General features: G+C 45.1%; 1 protein-coding gene across 3 annotated transcripts in view; it reads right to left on the bottom strand.

Moving 5' to 3' along the window:
* The window catches only part of LOC140426612 (uncharacterized protein C1orf21-like), a 288,021-nt gene that overhangs the window by 227,179 nt on the left and 37,456 nt on the right, over positions 1 to 23,386 (bottom strand). The window contains exon 2 of one of the 3 annotated variants that reach the window (XM_072511600.1): positions 13,810 to 13,895. The exons of the other annotated variants lie outside the window; for them this stretch is intronic. The gene's annotated coding sequence lies outside the window, so the exon portion shown is untranslated. The remainder of the gene's footprint in view (positions 1 to 13,809; positions 13,896 to 23,386) is intronic. 3 annotated transcript variants of the gene reach the window in all.

Raw genomic sequence — 23,386 nt, 5'->3', positions numbered from 1 at the left:
TTGCCACTGATTGGTTCAGATTCATTGGATAAATCCAGCTCAATAAAAAGTCCAATGTAACTGCAAAATTGTGACTTCCCACTCAGGTTTTACGCGAAAGCAAAATGGAAATTCAAGGAAAATGGATACTCGTATGGATCTGTGAGACATGTGCACACAAGACATTCTTGTATTCCTGGAAGTCTTTTAGAACAGAATCATCTACTTTTTAAAAATATCTCCCTTCATTGACAATCTTGTTTTTGATCTTTAGAATTCCTGTGCCTCATTCAAGTGGATCACAACTGTAAAATAATTTTGTTCAATAAACTACTGCAAGGACTAGTGAGTGACAACATATTCTGCAAGACAGCAATGCAAAATGATGGGAGTAGGAGGAATGAGAAAAAATACTCAACCAAATGTAATATACTTGGAATTGCTACTTTTTGGAGCATTGTTTTATAAATTGCAAATTCTACCAGCTTCAAAAATAATTTGTGGTGCAGATTCTCAGTCTTTACAGTAAGATTCAGATTATAAAGACCTGCATTTGTATAGTACTTTTGTCCCGTATCACTTTTTCGTGCCACCACATCAATGGAGGAAATGCTGTATGCAATTTTCAAACAGCAAGCTCCCACAAACAGTATGTGATAGTGACCACATGATGTTATTTTCTACTTAAGTCTCTGGAGTGGAAATTACAAAAATTAAATCATGTTCAGGTTGCCTTTGACATTTAAAAAGTTGCATTTTTGCAGAATATTTTGGATCTGTCCACAATTCAATGCTCATTGCCTAAAAATGTGGAGAAGTAATTGTTACATAGAATGTTTCACTGGTCAAGGTTAAATAAGTTATTCATAATTTACTTTGCATGGATCAATCACATTCAACCTCTTTGCCGTCTTATTCAACGGTGCTCCCAGACCAGTCAAATCTGCTTTCTTGGCCTCCCCCCAAGAGGGCTCGCTCTGCCTTTGCCTGCAGTTCCTCAGTCTATAGCCTCAGGGAATATACAATAACCAGTTAGAAATTCTGTACTGTTCCATTTTAAAAATAAAGTGAACTCCACACCCTCACATCAGAGTGCTAAATTTGTTAGTTGGTCCACTGAGGAATATGAATGCTCAAGGGAGTACTTCAAAATTAAGCTTCTATGAATTTCGCAGTATTCTTCACAAGTAAATGTTAACATCTAAACAACTTGAGTAACAAGTGCTCAGTAAATGACTTGTGTAAATCTCAAAACTCTTGCTTTTATTTTGTTTCGGCCCAATTTATCCTGTGAAACTCTAGCGATGCAGTCATATGCAGGTGAATGCTTAAGAATTGAATTTGCATTACAGAGCAGAGCAGGCTTAAATATTACAGTATGGGCTACTGACCTAATACAATAACTTCAATCTTCAGTCAACAATTCAGACCATTCTGTTCTCAATGATATATACTATGTGAACTGAAGCTAAATAATAGTTTTAGCAATGGATGTAATTCAAGTAACACATACCTAAATAGTCAAGAAAATCTTGGCTCCATTTAGGAGCACATACAAAAAAGAGCGAATAAAGAAATAAAAATACATAATTCAAGGTGAATAAAAATGTGTTTCAAAGAAATTTCACTTCGGCAACTGTTGTATTTTGAGAGAGGAATATTGAAAGAAATTGATTTTGATATGCAAAAGAATAACACATCTGCTGATAAGGGTAATTTAAGAGGATGAAAAAGAGCAAGAGTGCAGAGGACTGCATGGTGAGAGGCCACATATGCGACTAATACAGTTCACAAGTGTGAAATTAAGAGGTTTGGGAAACAGAACAGAAGAATGAAAATATCTTCTAAACAGCATAAATTTTAAAACAGTGAAAAAGAGAGTGAAATACGCAGATCTTTAGAGGCAGATTACGGCTAAAAAAAAATTTTTAAAGGCATCCATATTTCCTAATAATATCATAGCATTTACAGTGCAGAAGGCCATTTGGCCCATCAAGTCTGCACCCCACTTAACCCCACACTTCCAACCTATCCCCGTAACCCCAGCTGACCTTTTCTTGGACACTAAGGGCAATTTAGCATGGCAAATCCACCTAACCTACACATCTTTGGACTGTGGGAGGAAACCCATGCAGACACGGGGAGAACATGCAGACTCCACACAAATAGTGAACTAAGCCAGGAATCGAACCTGGGACCCTGGAGCTGTGAAGTAACTTTGCAAACCACTGTGCTACCATGCTGCCCACGGTATCTAATATATACTTATTAGGTAGATTAATCTCTTAAACGACACGCAAATAGAGAACAAGATAATGGTCTTTCGTTTGAATGATATGGTGACAGGTGGAACATATTATTTTGGAATACAGGTTATAAAACCAAAACACCAACTAACCTCAGTCTGTATGGATTCATGGAAATAAAGGATTGAAAGATTCATGGGCGCTTATGTAGTCCCACATGGACCATTTGTGTTTTTAAGATGCACCCAAAATTTGCTGCTGGTCAGGCAACATTCATCCTGTTGAAGTTTGACACAAACTGTCTTTATTGCCGGTTCCTGATATGAGATACTCTGCTGTCAAGCTGGTTGTGGCTGTTACGATCCGCTTGGGGGCCCAAGGACTATGCTCCATTCGATTGCCCCCTTACACAGCGGAGTATGAGCTCCCCCGGTAATTGGGAGCGGGGTTTTCCATTAACAAGAGGAAACTACTCTGTATAAAAACCCTGACGTGCACCCAGGGTGGCCCTTTGGGGAGAGTCGTAGTAGTTTTTGTTATTTTGTGTCTACCATAATAAACCAGTCATTCGTTTCTATCCTACTATGTGTTCCAGTTGTCTCTCCCGTTTGGGTTCTACACTGGTCATATCTTAACTTTACAAAGACAATTTCACTTTTTTCCCTCCTTTATGTCATCTGTACTATACAGAGCCACTTTTTAAAGGCATGTCAGAAAATGATAAATCAAAGCCAATAGTTTGAAAGCTCCTGAATTCAAAATCAACGATACTTTGAAAGGACCTCAACAAAGCAAATGCAACTAAAAAGAAAGACTTGTGCACAACAGCTTTGTCAATACTAATGCACAAACATTACAAATTATGGAATCACCTGGACAATGCAGTGCTTTCCTTTCCAGAAACCTTGAACGATATGTAGTGTGTAAACTAACAGTCATAATTTCCTCATGTCTGGAACTGGTTTCCATTAGATCTGCTTCAACAGATCCAAATTTGGTTATATTGCCAATGATTCAGTCATGATTCAGCTAATAATCAACACCAGCTGCATTTCTGCACTAGGTAGCTCTGCTACGGACAGACATTAATCTTGATTCACTGGTTTACAGGAGACAAAAACGTATGGGAACACAAGGAAGAGTGGGGAGACAGTGGTGCAGTGGCAATATCACTGGACTAATAATCTAGAGGATGTGGGTTCAAATCCCACTATGGCAGCTGGTGAAATTTCAATTCAATTAATACATCTGGAATATAAAGCTAGCCTCAGTAATGGTGACCACAACAACCTTCACAGATTGGCGAAAAACCCATTTAGTTCACAAATGCCCTTCAGGGAAGGAAACCTGCATGTCATACCCACACCATGTGGCTGACTCTTAACTGCCCTCTGAATGGCTGAGCTAACCAATCATTTCAAGGGCAATTAGGGATGGGCAATAAATACTGACCTTGCCAGTGATGCCCAGGTGCCATGAAAGAATTTTAAAAGACATTCTGTCTCTTGAGCCTCCTTAGTCATTCAATGCCATTTGCCTGTATTTAGCTAACACAATTGGGAGCAGTTTCTGGCATGCTGTTAGTTAGATTTACAACTGTGCATTTAGGCTTTTGCCCACAGAATAACTAGAAGTACAAGCTGATAACAGAATAGTGAGGGCAGGAGGACATCCCAAACTTTGGTGAACAATGGGACAATAAAGCTCTTTAACTACTGAGATTTAAAGATTGAGAAACAAACAGAGAAAGACTGAGAAGATGATTGTATCCCAGGGTGAATTCAATGTCAAATTAGAAAGAGGGAAAGGAAGATTAGAATGAAATAAAGAAACGGTGACAGAAAAGTTAGATTTTTTAAATTTAACTTTTTAAAAATCTCCAAAACAATTCACGAGCTGAAGAAATTAGACCCTACACTTTAAAAATATTTACTTTCTGGGTAACAGAAGTTGATTGAATCACAGAATTGTTACATCACAGAAAGGGCCATTCAGCCCATCATGTCTGCACCGGCTCTCCGAATGAGCAATTAATTTACTGCCATTCTCCTGCCTTCTCCCTGTATCCTTGTGCATTCTTCCTCTTCATACAACAGTCTAATTATCTTTTGAATGGGCTGTTTAGCACAGGTCGCTGGCTTTGAAAGCAGACCAAGGCAGGCCAGCAGCACGGTTCAATTCCCGCAACAGCCTCCCCGAACAGGCGCCGGAATGTGGCGACTAGGGGCTTTTCACAGTAACTTAATTTGAAGCCTACTTGTGACAATAAGCGATTTTCATTTCATTTCATTTCAATTGAACCTGCCTCCACCAGTCACAGGCAATGCATTTCAGACCCCAATCGGCTGTATGAAAACGTTCTATTTCATATCACTTTGCTTCTTTTGCCAAGCTGTTCCCTCTCATTCTTGATCCTTTCACAAGTGGAAACAAGTTCTCCTCTCAGCCTTTTCGCTAAGGGAGACAGTCCCAACTTCTCCAATCTATCTTCATAACTGAAGCTCTACACTATGCTAGTCAGGTCACAATGCTTCCAAATATTGTACCATTCACATGTTTTGAAATTGTGCCCTGTATCCCATGGTCTAGGTCAGTTATACAGATCAGGAAAAGCTTCCCAAGGGCTCCAGCAGTGACCCTGGGAAACTCCACCACAAACACATCCATTAACTGCTACGGTTTCCTGCCACGTAGCAATTTTGTATCCATGTTCCTCCCATCCTTTTTTATTTCTTGAGCTATAACTTTGCTCACAAATTTATTGTGCAGCACTATAAAAAATACCCTTTGGAAGAGGATGTACACCACATCAACAACATTAACCAATGGCTCTTAAAAGTAAAGTTAGCTAAACATGATTTTTCCCTAATGATTGGTGATCATTAATAATTACGGTGCTGAAAAAAGGGCACTTGCACACTGTTAATTAATGGATTTAACTTGCCGTGGTGAATTTACTGAGCAATTAATGTGCAACTTAATGAAAATCACGAGGAGGTTCAACAAAAGATGTTGTTTTTGCAAAGATAATGGAAGCACCAATTGACCAGGAGTCTACAGTAAATTACAAATCATGAAGTATCGTTTTCTTTCAACATGTTGTCAGTTCATTTCCAAATTGATTACAACAACGTGATCTTTTTCAGTGAGATCTGGCCCAGTCTGTCTCAAGAACTTCAAATGTCCAGTTTCCGAGCTTTTTCAGGGATGGAATTCCAAATTTCTATGAACTTTAGTGCAAGAGTATGTCATTGATTTCACCCCTAAATAGCTTAGTTCTAATTTTATTATGTTTCAGTTTCTTCATACCTGCCCTATCAAAACATTACTCTCAATTTTCCTAACTCAAAAGAGTACACCTGGCTTCATAGATTAACAGTCTAGGCCTGACATCATTTTGATTAATCTGCACCGTAGCCCATCTAAAGCTAATTTATCCTTCCTGAGATGAGCTGTCCCAAACTGAACTCAGTATTCCAGGTGGAGTCTGACGAACACTCTATACAACTGAAGAACAGGTACCAAAACTGAAATATAGATAGGATATTTTAGAAAAGGAAGAGGTGTGCAAAATTCTAAACTTTTAATATAAATTTAAAGTACTCAATTCATTTTTTTTGTTCAATTAAGGGGCAATTTAGCGTGGCCAATCCACCTGCCTTGCACATCTTTGGGTTGTGGGGGTGAAACCCACGCAGACACGGGGAGAATGTGTAATCTTCACATGGACAGTCACCCGGGGCCGGGATCGAACCTGGGTCCTTGGCACCGTGAGGTGCAGTGCTAATCACAGAGCCAACGTACTGCCCTGCAAAATTTTAAACATAGAGGACTATGGGAAAGATGTAACACAACAAATCTGCATGGATCACACTTTACAATTTTTAAAAATGTGCCATCTCCCTGCTTGCTCCCCACAAAGACATTTTCATAAAACTACTGCTGCCTTTATAGAAAAAGTCTTTTGGAGTTGTTTTCAAAAAGACCAGAAGATTACATGAGGACTTCAAAATAGAAAACTAAACAAACACAGATTTACAGTTCACTCATCTAACCCTGCATTTTATAAAACATTTTATGATTCTTCCTAAGTGCTGGTGCATTTATTTTAATGAAAAGCAGTCCTCTTCAAGCTTTGGTGTCATGGGCTACAACACTTTCAAAAGGAAAACACAAGTTACATTACACATATTATGCAGCATTCAAATTCAATTCAGCTTTATAATATCCAACATTACAAACCTTTTATACATAAAAAGGCTGAATATGATAGAAAACATATTTGCAATGTTACAGTAAATACTTGGTTGATATATGGGGACACACCGGAATCCACTCCAGGAACCGTTAATGCAGAGTAGCATCTTGCTTCTTCACTCCAGCACTGGCAAAAACATGCCTTCAGCTGCCTCGGCCCTGAGTTTGGAATTCCTTCCCGAAAACTTTCCACCTTTAAGATGTTCCTAAAACCTACCCCTTTTAATAAGCTTTTGGCCACCCGTCCTAATATCTACCAAATATTGTCTGGTTGTGCTGTGAAGAACCTTAGGATGTTTTTAGGATAGTAAATTCGCGATGTAACAGATTTCCAAACAGACTGTCATTTTAAAATAGTCATCAATTAATGACAGGAAGTAAAAGACAGAGCGATCTGAAATCATCACAGCATAGCAGTGTCAATGTGAAATTGGCAACAATCAGTGGGACGGGATTGCGTATGAATGGTAATGCTGCCACTAACCTTAAGGGCAAACAACTAAGATTTAAATCTACAGAACAGTAATTGGACAAGTATACTTGAAACTGGGCTCAATGTGCAAGTTTCAAGGAACAGATTGCACAAACTTTAGATCAGGACTGGTAATACAACTTTATGAACTTCTACAAGTTTGGAAAAAAAAGGTCCCTAAAGCCCTCCCTTGGCAACTCCTTTTTAAATTATACAGTTGCTTATTTTAAACCAGTACATTGCCCCTAGGCAATACAACTACTTAAATAGAAGGGGCACAACAGCTTTACTGTTCAATACATGATTTATTCATAACTACCACAGAACTGTGTTTGTTAACATGCAGTAACTACACACTTTCAGCTCAGTGAAACGTGCCAAGGATTTTAACCTTTAACTACCACAGCCACGTATTTAAGTTTGAGAAATTGAAACATTAAATTAAGATTAATAGAAATAAATAAAAATACTCCGGGACAACCAGGTTATGGTTTTCAACTGTACCATTTTATTACAGTAAGCGAGAGCTGAATTTGTCAAAGCACAATACAACTTCTATTTATTGTTTTCAAAAGTCACTTGTCAGGGCCTTTGCTGTCAATAGGGCAGTACTGACTTGATCTTACTGATGTTTATGAATACAAGGTGAAGTGCACACCACCAAAAGACATGGTGACTGAGTGCTGGGCTAACAATCTCCATGCTATATACAGCACTCCCGAACCTAACACACCTAAAGCGATTTTCGGGAGACTTCTAGGCACTGAGCTTCACATCAGTCACACAGTAAACAAGTCTTTGATTTCAAAATTATACATGTGCCAACATGCAGTGCACAGACACAGCAGTTCATGCAGTTTATTTATTCATACTTAAAAAGTGATTCCATGAATGGACAGAGCAGCCATAGAACCATAAAAATGTTCAATCTCTGGTAGGAGTGGGAATGTTTAAGGGGGAAGGGAAGATAATCAGGCCAACAGATAAACTCACCCATATCTCTTCAAAACTTGCACTTTAAAACTGCTGGTGGTATCTCGCTCATTAGGGTAGAAAATCCTTGAAATGGGAGTGACAACAGCAGTTCAGACTGCTGTTTTCTTACAGGCGCGTTTTGTGAACCCTAGACAAATTGGGCAAGTTGTGGAATCGTATTTTGGCGACAATAATTTAATGCAATAATCCCAAGTGTCAGAAATCATGAATGAGCTTCTGTATTATGCACTGCACTTAAATCCTTTGGCAGATGTTCATATTGACATACTGACCAACTATGGAGGAACCAGTCTGTTTAGACGTAGGCAAGGTGATTCATGGACAGTGCCAAGGGGCATATTGTAAGGCCAACAGTAGAACACCAATTGTGCCGAGATTAAAATTTCATTTAGTGGCTTAAACCTTCACACTGAAGCTCAGGTTTGTAACTACATTGCCTTTTCTTTTTTTTTTATATTGTGTGCATGATGCACGATCAATGACCACTAAAGCGAGGTTGTAGTCCAACTGAAGGCTTTAATAAGCCAGATGTTTCCCCCAGCAGCTCAGGTACAGAAAGAAGGCTGCTGGGGCGGCACGGGCTCTTATAGCCCGCCTTGCAGGGCAGAGCTACCATACAGTTTGACCAATAGGAAACATACAATATCTACCAATGGTGTTCCAGCATTACCAGGTACCGTAATACCTCTACACAGACTACCACATTCACCCCGTTAAAAAAAAAGAGTCCGACGGAGGTGGTGGCTTGATATTACAACATGGTAGCGTAGTAGAAATTATAGTTATGGAGGTACCGTAATACCTCCGTACAGCGTTTTGTCTTATTGTCGTAACTATTTACAGATTCACAATTAATTATATACACTTTAAAATGAAGCAATCAGTCGATCGGGGGCCCTGGTCATCCTTTGTGATTGTCGAAGCTCTGGTGGTGACGCCGGTGGAGGTTCGGGCATCTGTGACTCCGGAAGCGTGGCCTCGATCTCTGTGGCAGCTTCAACACCCCTAGACTGCGCTGGTGGGGAAACCGGTTGACCTGGGAAGGGAGCGTCTGCGGGGTGTGTAGGTGCGTGGGGGGCCCAAGACGGGGCTGGCGGAAGGACCGAGCCTCCTGGGAAGGGGGCGGCTGTAAGGTGCACCAGTGGGAGGGAGGGTGGGACTGGTGGCTGGGGTGTGCGTGGGGATCCGGCAGGCGCCAGGTCTCGTAGGGAGACCGTATCTTGCCGGCCGTCGGGGTACGCCACGTAGGCGTACTGGGGGTTAGCGTGGAGAAGGTGGACCCTCTCGATCAACGGGTCTGACTTGTGCGCCCACACGTGTTTTCGGAGGAGGATGGGTCCGGGAGCTGCCAGCCAGGTCAGGAGCGAGGTCCCAGAGGAGGACTTCCTGGGGAAGACAAGGAGACGTTCGTGAGGTGTTTGGTTGGTCGTGGTACAAAGCAGTGACCGGATGGAGTGGAGGCTATCCGGGAGGACATCCTGCCAGCGGGAGACTGGGAGATGCCTGGACCGTAGGGCCAGTAGGACGGTCTTCCAGACCATTCCGTTCTCCCTCTCTACCTGTCCGTTACCCCGGGGGTTGTAACTGGTCCTCCTGCTCGAGGCGATGCCCTTGCTGAGCAGGAATTGGCGCAGTTCGTCGCTCATAAAAGAGGACCCCCTATCACTATGTATGTAAGCGGGGAACCCGAACAGCGTAAAGATGCTATAGAGGGCCTTGATGACAGTGGTTGCGGTCATGTCGGGGCAGGGGATGGCGAATGGGAACCGGGAGTACTCGTCAATCACGTTCAGGAAGTACGTATTACGGTCGGTGGAGGGGAGGGGGCCTTTGAAGTCCATGCTGAGGCGTTCAAAGGGATGGGAAGCCTTTATCCGGTGCACTTTCTCTGGCCTGGAGAAGTGCGGTTTGCACTCCACGCAGATTTGGCAGTCCCTGGTGACTGTCCTGACCTCCTCGATGGAGTAGGGCAGGTTGCGGGTCTTGATAAAGTGGAAGAAGCGAGTGACCCCCGGGTGGCAGGGGTCCTCGTGGAGGGCTCGGAGGCGGTCCACTTGTGCATTGGCACATGTGCCGCGGGACAGGGCATCAGGAGGCTCGTTTAGCTTCCCCGGACGATACAAGATCTCGTAGTTACAGGCGGAGAGTTTGATCCTCCACCCCAAGATCTTATCGTTTTTTATCTTGCCCCGCTGTGCATTATCAAACATGAAAGCAACCGACCGTTGGTCAGTGAGGAGAGTGAATCTCCTGCCGGCCAGGTAATGCCTCCAATGTCGCACAGCTTCTACTATGGCCTGGGCCTCCTTTTCGACTGAGGAGTGGCGGATTTCGGAAGCATGGAGGGTACTTAGAAGGCGGCCACGGGTCTGCCCGCTTGGTTGATGGTGGCCGCCAGAGCTACGTCAGATGCGTCGCTCTTGACCTGGAAGGGGAGGGACTCGTCGATGGCGTGCATCGTGGCCTTTGCAATGTCTGCTTTGATGGGGCTGAAGGCCTGGTGGGCCTCTATCGACAGGGGAAAAGCTGTGGATTAGATCAGTGGACGGGCCTTGTCCGCATAGTTGGGGACCCACTGGGCATAGCAAGAGAAAAACCCTAAGCAGCTCTTCAGGGCCTTGGAGCAGTGAGGGAGGGGAAACTCCATAAGGGGGTGCATGCGTTCAGGGTCGGGGCCTATAACTCCCTTTTGCACGACGTAGCAGAGGATGGCTAGGCGGTCGGTGCTAAACACGCATTTATCCTTGTTATACGTAAGGTTAAGGATCTTTGCGGTCTGGCGGAACTTTCGGAGGTTTGTGTCGTGGTCCTGCTGGTCGTGGCCGCAGATGGTGACGTTATCGAGATACGGGAATGTTGCCCGTAACCCGTATCGGTCAACCATTCGGTCCATTTCGCGCTGGAAGACCGAGACCCCGTTAGTGACACCGAAGGGAACCCTTAAGAAGTGGTAGAGCCACCCATCTACCTCGAAGGCAGTGCACTTGCGGTCACTAGTGCGGATGGGGAGCTGGTGGTGGGCAGACTTAAGATCCACAATGGAAAAGACCTTGTAATGCGCGATCCTGTTTACCAGGTCGGATATGCGGGGGAGAGGGTACGCGTCCAGCTGCGTAAACCTGTTGACGGTCTGACTGTAGTTGATGACCATCCTATGCTTCTCCCCGGTCTTTACCACCACTACTTAAGCTCTCCAGGAACTGTTGCTAGCTTCAATGACTCCTTCCCTCAGTAGCCTTTGGACCTCTGACCTAATAAAGATCCGATCCTGGATACTGTAGCGTCTGCTCCTGGTGGCGACGGGTTTGCAACCCGGGCTGAGGTTCGCAAACAGGGAAGGTGGATCCACCTTGAGTCTAACTCTAGGAGTATGGCCGCGCAGAGGTGGGGAAGGACGTAGAGTCGGTAATTTTTAAACTCCCTTCCCTGGACCGTGAGGTCCTTAACCGCCCTTTATCTCTACTGAGTGGGAACCGGAGGCCAGGGAGATTTTTTGATTTAACGGGGTGGACGGGGATAGAACAGCGTCTGACCATGTCGGGGTGTATGAAGCTCTCCGTGCTCCCAGAGTCGATTAAGTAGGACGTCTCGTGCCCATTGATTAGTACTGTTATTGTTGCAGTTGAGAGTGTTCGAGGCCGGGACTGGTCCAGGGTCACCGAGGCTAATCGCGGCAGCAGTTGAGTGTTCTCCTCGGGCGGTGTGGTCAGCCGAGCTGGGGTCCTGGGAGTCCATCCAAGATGGCGGCGCCCATTGGTCGCACATTGCTGGGGGTGCACAAAATGTCGGCACCCATCCATCGCACGTGGCATCCGCGGGACAAGATGGCGACGCCCGGGGCTGCACGAGGCCCTGTAGGAAGAAGATGGCGGCGCCCGCTGGCCACATAGGGACCGTGGAGAGGGTTGTGGTGGCGGTCCGCATTCGCCACTGGAGACCGTACGGGCCTGGCATACCACCACGAAGTGGCCCTTTTCACCGGATCCCTTGCAGGTGGATGCGCGGGCCGGACAGCGCTGCCGGGGGTGCTTGGCATGCCCGCAAAAGTAGCAGCGGGGCCCCCCGGGGTTGCCAGGCCGCCTTGCAGCACAAGCTTGTGGGGGGGGTGGGATCTTGGGGTCGGCTGCGGAGGGGTTCCACGCTGCCCAGGGGGCTGCCGCGCTGTCGGGGACGTCAGCGCGGGCGTTTCAGGAGACCACATCCAGGGAGCCTGCAAGGGCCCCGTGCCTCCTTGAGGACTAGGGTGTCTTTCTCCAGCAATCGCTGACGGATTTGAGAGGACAGCATACCTACAACGAAAGCGTCCCGGATCAAAAGTTCTGTGTGGTCACTCGCCAAAACATGCGGGCAGCTGCAGTTTCTCCCCAACACCAGGAGCGCACGGTAGAATTCTTCCAGCGATTCCCCAGGGATTTGTCGCCTAGTTGCTAGCAGATGTCGGGCGTAGACCTGGTTTACCGGGCACCTTTTAGCAGCTCCATTGCTGCATCAAAGTCGTCCGCGTCCTCGATGAGGGTGTAAATTTCCGGGCCCACACTCGAGTGCAGGACTTGCAATTTCTGTTCTCCCGTGGGTGTGTTTTCGGCCGTTCCGAGATATCAGTTAAAACACGCCAGCCAGTGCTTGAAGGTTGCCGCTGCGTTTGCCACGTGGGGGCTGAGTTGCAGACACTCCAGCTTGATTCGGAGCTCCATCCTTTTAAATCTAGCTTATTAAATTGATGCACGATCAATGACCATTAAAGCGAGGTTGTAGTCCAACGGAAGGCTTTAATAAGCTAGATGTTTCCCCCAGCAGCTCAGGTACAGAAAGAAGGCTGCTGGGGCGGCATGGGCTCTTATACCCCGCCTTGCAGGGCGGAGCTACCATACAGCTTGACCAATAGGAAACATACAATATCTACCAATGGTGTTCCAGCATTACCAGGTACCGTAATACCTCTACACAGACTACCACAGAGCAGTAGCATTTATTGTAGTGAATTTGCACAAAGCCAGCTTTCACAAACAGAAATGAAATAAAGGACTGGATCATCAGCTTAGAGTGTCGGTCGAGGAATTAATTTTGGCTAGGATTTCAAGGGGAATTCCCAAGCTCTTCTTTGAATCATGCTGTGGGTCCTTTAACATCCACTTGAGAGGGGTAGACAGGGCCTTGGCTAATTGTCTCATTCGAAAACTTACACATTATACTTTTGGGGGAAAAAAGTCTCCCAGTTTTGTCTCCATATCTGGTGGATTTGTTCTCCAGTAAACCCCATGCAAGACCTATTAAAATTAAACATGTGGCCTGACTGTGCCCCATGGTGCCCTGAGTTCTCCCCTCCCAATACCATTATCTGCGTACACACTTTCCTTCTGATTTTGCAGTGAGAACACAGGATTTTCAACCACAACTTGTACAGGCTTGAGTTTTTAATGCCTTCAGCTGAATTTGCCCTTCGGAACGTGTGCACGCTTAGTGAAACTAATGCATTTGCAGCTAGTTCCTAGGTCATAGACACAAAACATACCCTAGAGCGCACCTCCCTCCCAGTGTCATCACCCCTTGCTCTTATGCTGCCAGTGCACCCTCATTCCAAGACCATCTGCGCACCATTTCCATAACCCAAGTACTACTTTCACACTCCGAGATACCAGGATTCCATCTCATTACTCTATGCCCCACCCCTCTTCCACTCCAACACCCCTATTCTCAGTCTACCACCAAGCCACCCAATGTCTTCCACATCCCTACATTACTAGTCGAACAATAATTAACCGGGGGGTAGGATGGCAAACATGAGGGGAGGAAGCGAAGAGGGAAAGGTAACCATAAAACCGAGCACCGTGGCTGTGTTCAGCCCAAAATGTCACTCACCCATCAGCTTTTGACACATTTCCTATCTATGGTGAACCTGCAGCACCTTCTCGATCACTTTCCTCTTGCTCTTGAATTTTACATAGCTAAACAAAATAATCAAGAATTTGAATAACCCAAAAATTCCATTAAGAATTCCATGCAAATCAGTGCCCCAAATAGATTCTGGATTAAGTTACTTAAAGCTGCTTGTCCTTCAATTAACTGTAAGCAGTGCTCTATAAGCAGACCGCCAGTTTGCAATTATTCCAAGCTTTTTTATTTCTCTAGTTCAGTTCCTAATCCTTCTTCTCCTCATTCAGAAGTCAAATTCCACAAGCACAAATTCCATCCAGTATAATTTTCAGTAGTCGTCCTTTACATGGGACATTGCACAGGGAGGTTGTCAGGTTCTCTGACCGGGACCTAATCAAATCCAATGCAGATCATCCGCACAGATGCACACTTTCCAACAGTCATAGCTAGACAGCAGTCAGACCCAATGGCCTCAGCACAATGGCCCACTGCCACCAATCTCAGGTAAGATACAAAGTGAGGATCAAAACTGGGAGCCTCCTGCTCTGTATGGCTCAGTACCACATCCCTCAATGTTAATTTATCCATGGAATCATCCTTAAATCTCTTCCACACATTTAGTACCCTTGTCATTAAAAGTGGGTGAAGGCAATGTTTTCACACATTTGTTAGCCTGTTTGTGAACAATGCATCTCTGAAACTAATGAAAGGATTTCAATGAAGCTTGGCACCCAGATAGAGAAAAGAGAATGGCCCAAGGAATAAGAGATCAGTTTTGGGTAAAGATGGGGATCCAAACCCTAAAAAAGAGCGCATTGTTTTATTGAGAATGCTGTGGATTGGCTTGCCTGCTGTGGTGGAATTGCAACAGCTATCGAAATGTGAGTTTTCAGAGAAGGTTGTTGGATGTGAATTGGTGTGAATGAAGCCTGCTCAGTTTTATTTATTTATTTATTTTAAATCAACTTTGGAGTTACTGAGCATTAACCAGGCAGAGAAAAGGCTCCAGGAAGAGCTGCATAAATGTAATAATGCTAAATTAACACAGCATGATGGAGTTTTGTGTTCTACTAAATTTGTAGATGACACAAAGATAGATAGGGCAGTGAAGAGGTTATGAGGAATTTGCAGGTGGATATAGACAGGTTGAGTGAGTGGGCAAAGGTTCAGCAGATGGAGTATAATGTGGGAAAATGTGAAGATGTTCACTTTGGCAGCAAAGTATTACTTTTAAGGAGAACAGCTGCAGAATACAAAGAGACAGATGGATCTAGATGTACTTGTGCATGTGTCACAAAAAGTTAGTATGCAGGTACAGCATGTAATCAAGAAAACTAATGGAATGCTATTCTTACTACAAGAAGAATTGAACATAAAGGATAAATAAAAGCAAAATACTTCAGATGCTGGAAATCTACAATAAAAACAGAAAATGCTGGATAAACACAGGAGGTCTGGCAGCAACTGCTGAGAGAGAGAAACAGTTAATGTTTAGAGTCCATGCAACTCTTCTACAGAACTGAAGACAGCTCGAGATGTAATGAATTATATAGTTGAAAAGAGGGCAGAGGAGTTGGGGCAGAATAGAAGGTTAGGGATGGGTCAAAACTAAAGAGAGATCGACAAAGATGTAATGGACACAAGACAAAGGGAGTGTTTATGGTGGAATTAAGGACTAAAGTAGTGCTAATAGTTGCATAAATGTAAGATACGTGTTAATAGGAGGACAAAGATCAGTGCTCAGTGAAAGAAAAAATGAAAACAAGGGACAAATGGCCCTGTGAGAGAAGGGGTGGTGTAGAATTGGGACAAACCAAGGAAACAAAAAAAAAAAAAAATGGGGTCAAGATGGAGGGGAAAGTTCACAATCTAAAGTTGTTGAACCAAATGGCGAGTCCAGAAGACTGTAACGTGCCTATTCGGAAGATGAAGTGTTGTATTTACAGTTTGTATTGGGCATCACTGGAGCACTGCAGAAGGCCAAGGATTTTATGCTTCAGTTATACAGGGCATTGGTCAGGGTACATCTCCAATAATATTGTCCTTATTTAAGGAAGATTGTGAGTGGGTTGAAGGTGTTCAGAGGAGATTTACTAGATTGATACCCAAGGTGGGGGTCTTTCAATATTTTCAAGGCACAGGTAGATAAATTCTTGTCAGTCAAGACAATCAAAGGTTTTCCGGAGTAGATGGGGATGTGGAATTCAAAGCACAAACCAAAATTATCTGATTGAATGGCGGAGCAGGCTGAAGGGGTCGAATGGTCTACTATTTTGTATGTTTCCAAGTACTATGTGCGACTTCTTCACTTGTTTCCACTATGTGCAAAGTACCACTGGCACTCACAGAACAATTTATAGCTTGGATTGTTGGCTGACATGACAAGAAATTTCAATACAAACTGAATTTACAGTGCGAATATGGCCATTTGAATACCTCAGTAAAATACGCATCACTTATTTTACTTTATTAAGAGCATTATTCAATGAAAGATATTTGTCTGATGGATTCATACATCAGAGAAGGCCATTCAGCACCACTGACCCTTTGCCAAATCCGTGAACCTGCTGTCCAATTAGTCCCATCTCCTGCTTTCCCCAAAGCCCTGCAATTTCTTTCTTTTTCACTGATATATCCAAATCCCTTTTGAAAGTTTCGACTGAATTTGCTTTCATTACCCTTTCCAGAAGTGCATTTCAGATTGTAACAGCTTGTGGCTTTTTTTTTTTTTTTAAACTCACCTCCTATCTGGTTCTTTTGCCAATTATCTTAAATTTGTGCCCCTGTTTACCAATCCTCCTGCCAACAGAAACAGATTCTCCTTATTTACTCTCTCAAGGCTGCCACCATTGTAAACACCGATTAAACCTTCCATGAACTTTCTCAGTTCTTAGGAGAACATCCCAGCTTTTTTTAGTCTCTCCATGTAGTAGAGTACCCAACATTCTGGCATAATTTGATTTGATTTATCGTCACATGTACCGAAGTACAGTGAAAAGTATTTTTCTACGGCTGAGGGAACGTACACAGTATGTAGATAGTGACAAAAAGAATAATGTACGAAGTCTTACAACACCAGGTTAAAGTCCAACAGGTTTGTTTCGATGTCACTAGCTTTCGGAGCGCTGCTCCTTCCTCAGGTGAATGAAGAGGTCTGTTCCAGAAACACATATATAGACAAATTCAAAGATGCCAAACAATGCTAGGAATGCGAGCATTAGCAGGTGATTAAATCTTTACAGATCCAGAGATGGGGTAACCCCAGGTTAAAGAGGTGTGAATTGTCTCAAGCCAGGACAGTTGGTAGGATTTCGCAGGCCAGATGGTGGGGGATGAATGTAATGTGACATGAATCCCAGGTCCCGGTTGAGGCCGCACTCATGTGTGCGGAACTTGGCTATAAGTTTCTGCTCGGCGATTCTGCGTTGTCGCGGGTCCTGAAGGCCGCCTTGGAGAACGCTTACCCGGAGATCAGAGGCTGAATGCCCTTGACTGCTGAAGTGTTCCCCGACTGGAAGGGAACATTCCTGCCTGGTGATTGTTGCGCGACGTCCGTTCATTCGTTGTCGCAGTGTCTGCATGGTCTCGCCAATGTACCACGCTTCGGGACATCCTTTCTTGCAGCGTATGAGGTAGACAACGTTGGCCGAGTCGCACGAGTATGTACCGCGTACCTGGTGGGTGGTGTTCTCACGTGTAATAGTGGTATCCATGTCGATGATCTGGCACGTCTTGCAGAGATTGCCATGGCAGGGTTGTGTGGTGTCGTGGTCACTGTTCTGAAGACTGGGTAGTTTGCTGCACACAATGGTTCGTTTGAGGTTGCGCGGTTGTTTGAAGGCAAGTAGTGGGGGTGTGGGGATGACCTTGGCAAGATGTTCATCGTCATCAATGACGTGTTGAAGGCTGTGAAGAAGATGACGTAGTTTCCCCGCTCCGGGGAAGTACTGGACGACGAAGGGTATTCTGTCGGTTGTGTCCCATGTTTGTCTTCTGAGGAGGTCGGTCCGGTTTTTCGCTATGGCGCGTTGGAACTGTCGATCGATGAGTCGAGTGCCATATCCCGTTCGTACGAGGGCATCTTTCAACGTCTGTAGATGTCTGTTACGCTCCTCCTCGTCTGAGCAAATCCTGTGTATACGGAGCGCTTGTCCATAGGGGATGGCTTCTTTAACGTGTTTAGGGTGGAAGCTGGAGAAGTGGAGCATCATGAGGTTATCCGTGGGTTTGCGGTAAAGCGAAGTGCTGAGGTGACCGTCCTTGATGGAAATGAGTGTGTCCAAGAATGCAACTGATTTTGGAGAGTAGTCCATGGTGAGTCTGATGGTTGGATGGAACTTATTAATGTCATCGTGTAGTCGTTTCAGTGATTCTTCGCCGTGGGTCCAAAGGAAAAAAATGTCATCGATGTATCTGGTGTATAACAGCGGTTGAAGGTCCTGTGCGTTGAGTAGGTCCTGTTCAAACTTGTGCATTAAGATGTTGGCGTATTGGGGTGCGAATTTGGTCCCCATGGCTGTTCCGTGCGTCTGGATGAAGAACTTGTTGTCGAAGGTGAAGACGTTGTGATCCAGAATGAAGCGGATGAGTTGCAGAATTGCGTCTGGAGATTGGCAGTTGTCGGTGTTGAGTACTGAGGTTGTTGCAGCAATGCCGTCGTCATGGGGGATGCTGGTGTAGAGTGCCGAGACGTCCATTGTGACGAGGAATGTTCCTGGTTCAACTGGTCCATGGGTGCTGAGTTTCTGTAGGAAGTCCGTCGTGTCGCGACAGAAGCTGGGTGTACCTTGTACGATGGGTTTCAAGATGCCCTCGATGTAGCCAGAGAGGTTCTCACACAGGGTCCCATTGCCTGAAACGATAGGGCGGCCTGGTGTGTTGGCCTTATGTCTTAGACTCGACATGCCTTAGACTCGACATGTATGCTCAAGCCGTCAGGAGTCGCGTCAATGCCAGATTCATCAGTCGCATTCACAAGACAGCCCCGAACGTCACCCAAGCACAACGCAATGCCACCCGCGCTCTCAAGACCAACCACAGCATCGTCATCAAACCAGCAGACAAAGGGGGGGCCACTGTCGTACTGAACAGAACGGATTACTGCAAAGAAGTATACCGACAACTGAACAACCAAGAACACTACAGACAGTTACCCGCAGATCCGACCAAGGAACACATCCGCCAACTTAACAGACTGATCAAGACCTTGGATCCAGATCTTCAGAGCACCCTACGTGCTCTCATCCCACGTACTCCCCGCATTGGAGATCTCTACTGCCTCCCAAAAATACATAAGGCCAACACACCAGGCCGCCCTATCGTTTCAGGCAATGGGACCCTGTGTGAGAACCTCTCTGGCTACATCGAGGGCATCTTGAAACCCATCGTACAAGGTACACCCAGCTTCTGTCGCGACACGACGGACTTCCTACAGAAACTCAGCACCCATGGACCAGTTGAACCAGGAACATTCCTCGTCACAATGGACGTCTCGGCACTCTACACCAGCATCCCCCATGTCGACGGCATTGCTGCAACAACCTCAGTACTCAACACCGACAACTGCCAATCTCCAGACGCAATTCTGCAACTCATCCGCTTCATTCTGGATCACAACGTCTTCACCTTCGACAACAAGTTCTTCATCCAGACGCACGGAACAGCCATGGGGACCAAATTCGCACCCCAATACGCCAACATCCTCATGCACAAGTTTGAACAGGACCTACTCACCGCACAGGACCTTCAACCGATGTTATACACCAGATACATCGATGACATTTTTTTCCTTTGGACCCACGGCGAAGAATCACTGAAACGACTACACGATGACATTAATAAGTTCCATCCAACCATCAGACTCACCATGGACTACTCTCCAAAATCAGTTGCATTCTTGGACACACTCGTTTCCATCAAGGACGGTCACCTCAGCACTTCGCTTTACCGCAAACCCACGGACAACCTCATGATGCTCCACTTCTCCAGCTTCCACCCTAAACACATTAAAGAAGCCATCCCCTATGGACAAGCGCTCCGTATACACAGGATCTGCTCAGACGAGGAGGAGCGTAACAGACATCTACAGACGTTGAAAGATGCCCTCGTACGAACGGGATATGGCACTCGACTCATCGATCGACAGTTCCAACGCGCCACAGCGAAAAACCGGACCGACCTCCTCAGAAGACAAACATGGGACACAACCGACAGAATACCCTTCGTCGTCCAGTACTTCCCCGGAGCGGAGAAACTACGTCATCTTCTTCACAGCCTTCAACACGTCATTGATGACGATGAACATCTTGCCAAGGTCATCCCCACACCCCCACTACTTGCCTTCAAACAACCGCGCAACCTCAAACGAACCATTGTGTGCAGCAAACTACCCAGTCTTCAGAACAGTGACCACGACACCACACAACCCTGTCATGGCAATCTCTGCAAGACGTGCCAGATCATCGACATGGATACCACTATTACACGTGAGAACACCACCCACCAGGTATGCGGTACATACTCATGCGACTCGGCCAACGTTGTCTACCTCATACGCTGCAGGAAAGGATGTCCCGAAGCGTGGTACATTGGCGAGACCATGCAGACACTGCGACAACGAATGAACGGACATCGCGCAACAATCACCAGGCAGGAATGTTCCCTTCCAGTCGGGGAACACTTCAGCAGTCAAGGGCATTCAGCCTCTGATCTCCAGGTAAGCGTTCTCCAAGGCGGCCTTCAGGACCCGCGACAACGCAGAATCGCCGAGCAGAAACTTATAGCCAGGTTCCGCACACATGAGTGCGGCCTCAACCGGGACCTGGGATTCATGTCACATTACATTCATCCCCCACCATCTGGCCTGCGAAATCCTACCAACTGTCCTGGCTTGAGACAATTCACACCTCTTTAACCTGGGGTTACCCCATCTCTGGATCTGTAAAGATTTAATCACCTGCTAATGCTCGCATTCCTAGCATTGTTTGGCATCTTTGAATTTGTCTATGTGTGTGTTTCTGGAACAGACCTCTTCATTCACCCGAGGAAGAAGCAGCGCTCCGAAAGCTAGTGACAGCGAAACAAACCTGTTGGACTTTAACCTGGTGTTGTAAGACTTTGTACTGTGCTCACCCCAGTCCAACGCCGGCATCTCCACATCAAAAAGAATAATCAACAGAGAACATTGCCAAATGGTACATAGACAAACAGTGATTGGTTACAGTGCAGAACAAGGGGCCAAACAAAGCAAATACATGGGCAAGAGCAGCATAGGGCATTGTGAATAGTGTTCTTACAAGGAACAGGTCAGTCTGAGGGGACTCATTGAGGAGTCTTGTAGTTCTGGGGAAGAAGCTGTTCCTATGTCTGGATGTGCGGGTCTTCAGACTTCTATACCTTCTGCCTGATGGAAGGGTCTGGAAGAAGGCAATGCTTGGATTCACTCTGCTGAATCTCCCCTACACCCCCTCTAACGTCTTGGCATCCTTCTGAAACTGAGGTGCTCAGAATTGCCTCGCTAATGACTAACTAATTGCTTGGCATAACTTTCTTTGCTTTAGCATTCTGGGCCTCTGTTTATAAAGCCAAGAATCCTGCATTTTTTTTTTTTTTTAAAAGGCATGCATGCTCGCCTTGCCATACCACCTTCAAATATTTGCGTATGTGGACACTCAGGTCCTGCTGCTCCTGCACCTCTTTTGAAATTGTGTCACAGTCACACTTCCTTCTCAGAAGAAGGGTTAGAAATTTTGGAGGCAGGGTTAGCAAATTCCAGTAGGGCGGTGGCTGACCACCCTGAAAGCCATTGCCGAGAACACGTCTTTACAAGCAGCTCACGAGTACCAGTCTCAGCAGCATGTGGTTTTGCATAGAGGAATTAAAACTGCAATTACCAGCCGAGTCTGGAACGTCCTTCTTCCAGGCTGAACACAGGAGAGTAAAAGCTTAGAAGGAAGGCTCAATTTCAGTCCTGATCGAAGATTTACAGACTTAAGTCACTAAATCAAGCTTGGCTGTGTTGTCTTCCCCAAAGTTGACTAATACAACACCACTCACTGAAATCATGTGTAAAGAATGGCCACTTGGGAGAGGTAGAAAAAGGCAACTGATGCATGGAAAACTGTGGTCAAGAAAAGAAAGGAGGAAACAAGACAAAGATAAAAGAGACATGAGCATGTCTCAAACCAAACTTTTGTTGCAATCTCAACTGAAATTTATACACCTTTCACAACCTTGGGATGCACCAAAGTGTTTTTACAACCAAGGAAGTGCTTTTCAAGTGTTAACATTGCAGCAAATCAGGGTTCACCATAATTGTGCGGTTCCAACATAGTTCCCACAACTCCAGACAATAATCTACTTTTGAACTTTGGGCTGGGCACTGAGGCAAATTATAGTTTCCCTGGAAGACATTAACAGGAACAGACTATTTAGCCTCTCAAGCCTGTCCCACCAGTAAAGTAAAATCACAACTGATCTATAACTTCGGCCTTAGTTCCATAACGCTTAATAACTTTGACAAAAAAAAAAATCGCCAAGTTCAATTGAAGCCCTCAGTCAAAGATAGACAAAGATGTACTGGAATGGGTGCCAAGCATGAGGGGCATCAATTATATAATAGAGACTGGAGACATTTGGTTGTTTGCCATTGAGAAAATTCAGAAATCTTTTCTCACAGGCAGAACAAGTATTTCTCCTTCCATGTTCAAAGGTGGCACGGTAGCACAGTGGTTAGCACTGTTGTTTCACAGCACCAGGGTCCCAGGTTCGATTCCCGGCTTGGCTCACTGTCTGTGTGGAGTCTGCACATTCTCCCTGTGTGTGCGTGGGTTTCCTCCGTGTGCTCCGGTTTCCTCCCACAATTCCCAAAAGACGAGCGGTTAGGTATTTTGGACATTCGGAATATGGCGACGAGGGGCTTTTCACATTAACTTCATTGCAGTGTTAATGTAAGCCTGCTTGTGACAATAAATATTATTATTAATCAGGTCCTTCTGAATCTAGTCACTTGCCAGGTCTGTGTAATGCTTGGTTTGAGTTTAACAATGCCTCCTGAGCAACATGTTCCACCTGAGCGTATCTTTGCCAACAACACAGGCCATGAACAGATTGAAGGAGATGTGATAGTGATGTTCAAAATTATGAATGGCTTGGCAATAATCAGAGGGTACAAATTTAACACGATTGGCGAAAGTACCAGAATAGGTGTAAAGCCTTTGGTCACAGGAAGTTCTGATCTGGAAAATGCACTGCTTGAAAGTTTGTTTCAATGATTCAACAGCAACATTCAAAAGGGAACTGGATAAATACTTGAAAGGAAAACATTTACATAGCTATAGGGGGGGGGGAAAGAGCAAGGAAGAGCGGTAAGGGAGAGTAGTTAATTGGATAACTCCATCAAACAGCTAGCAGAGGCACAATGGGTTGAATGGCCTCCTTCTGTGTTGTACCATTCCATGCTAAGTATTTATCAAATTCCTTTTTGAAAGATACTACTGAATCTGCTTCTACTACCTCTTCTATAAACCTTTTTCAAACCAAAATAAACACCTACGCTGCACAC

This window comes from Scyliorhinus torazame, chromosome 7 (genome assembly GCF_047496885.1).
Source record: "Scyliorhinus torazame isolate Kashiwa2021f chromosome 7, sScyTor2.1, whole genome shotgun sequence".
Classification (NCBI taxonomy): Eukaryota; Metazoa; Chordata; class Chondrichthyes; order Carcharhiniformes; family Scyliorhinidae; genus Scyliorhinus; species Scyliorhinus torazame.
This window is presented reverse-complemented; position numbering and strand designations above follow the sequence as displayed.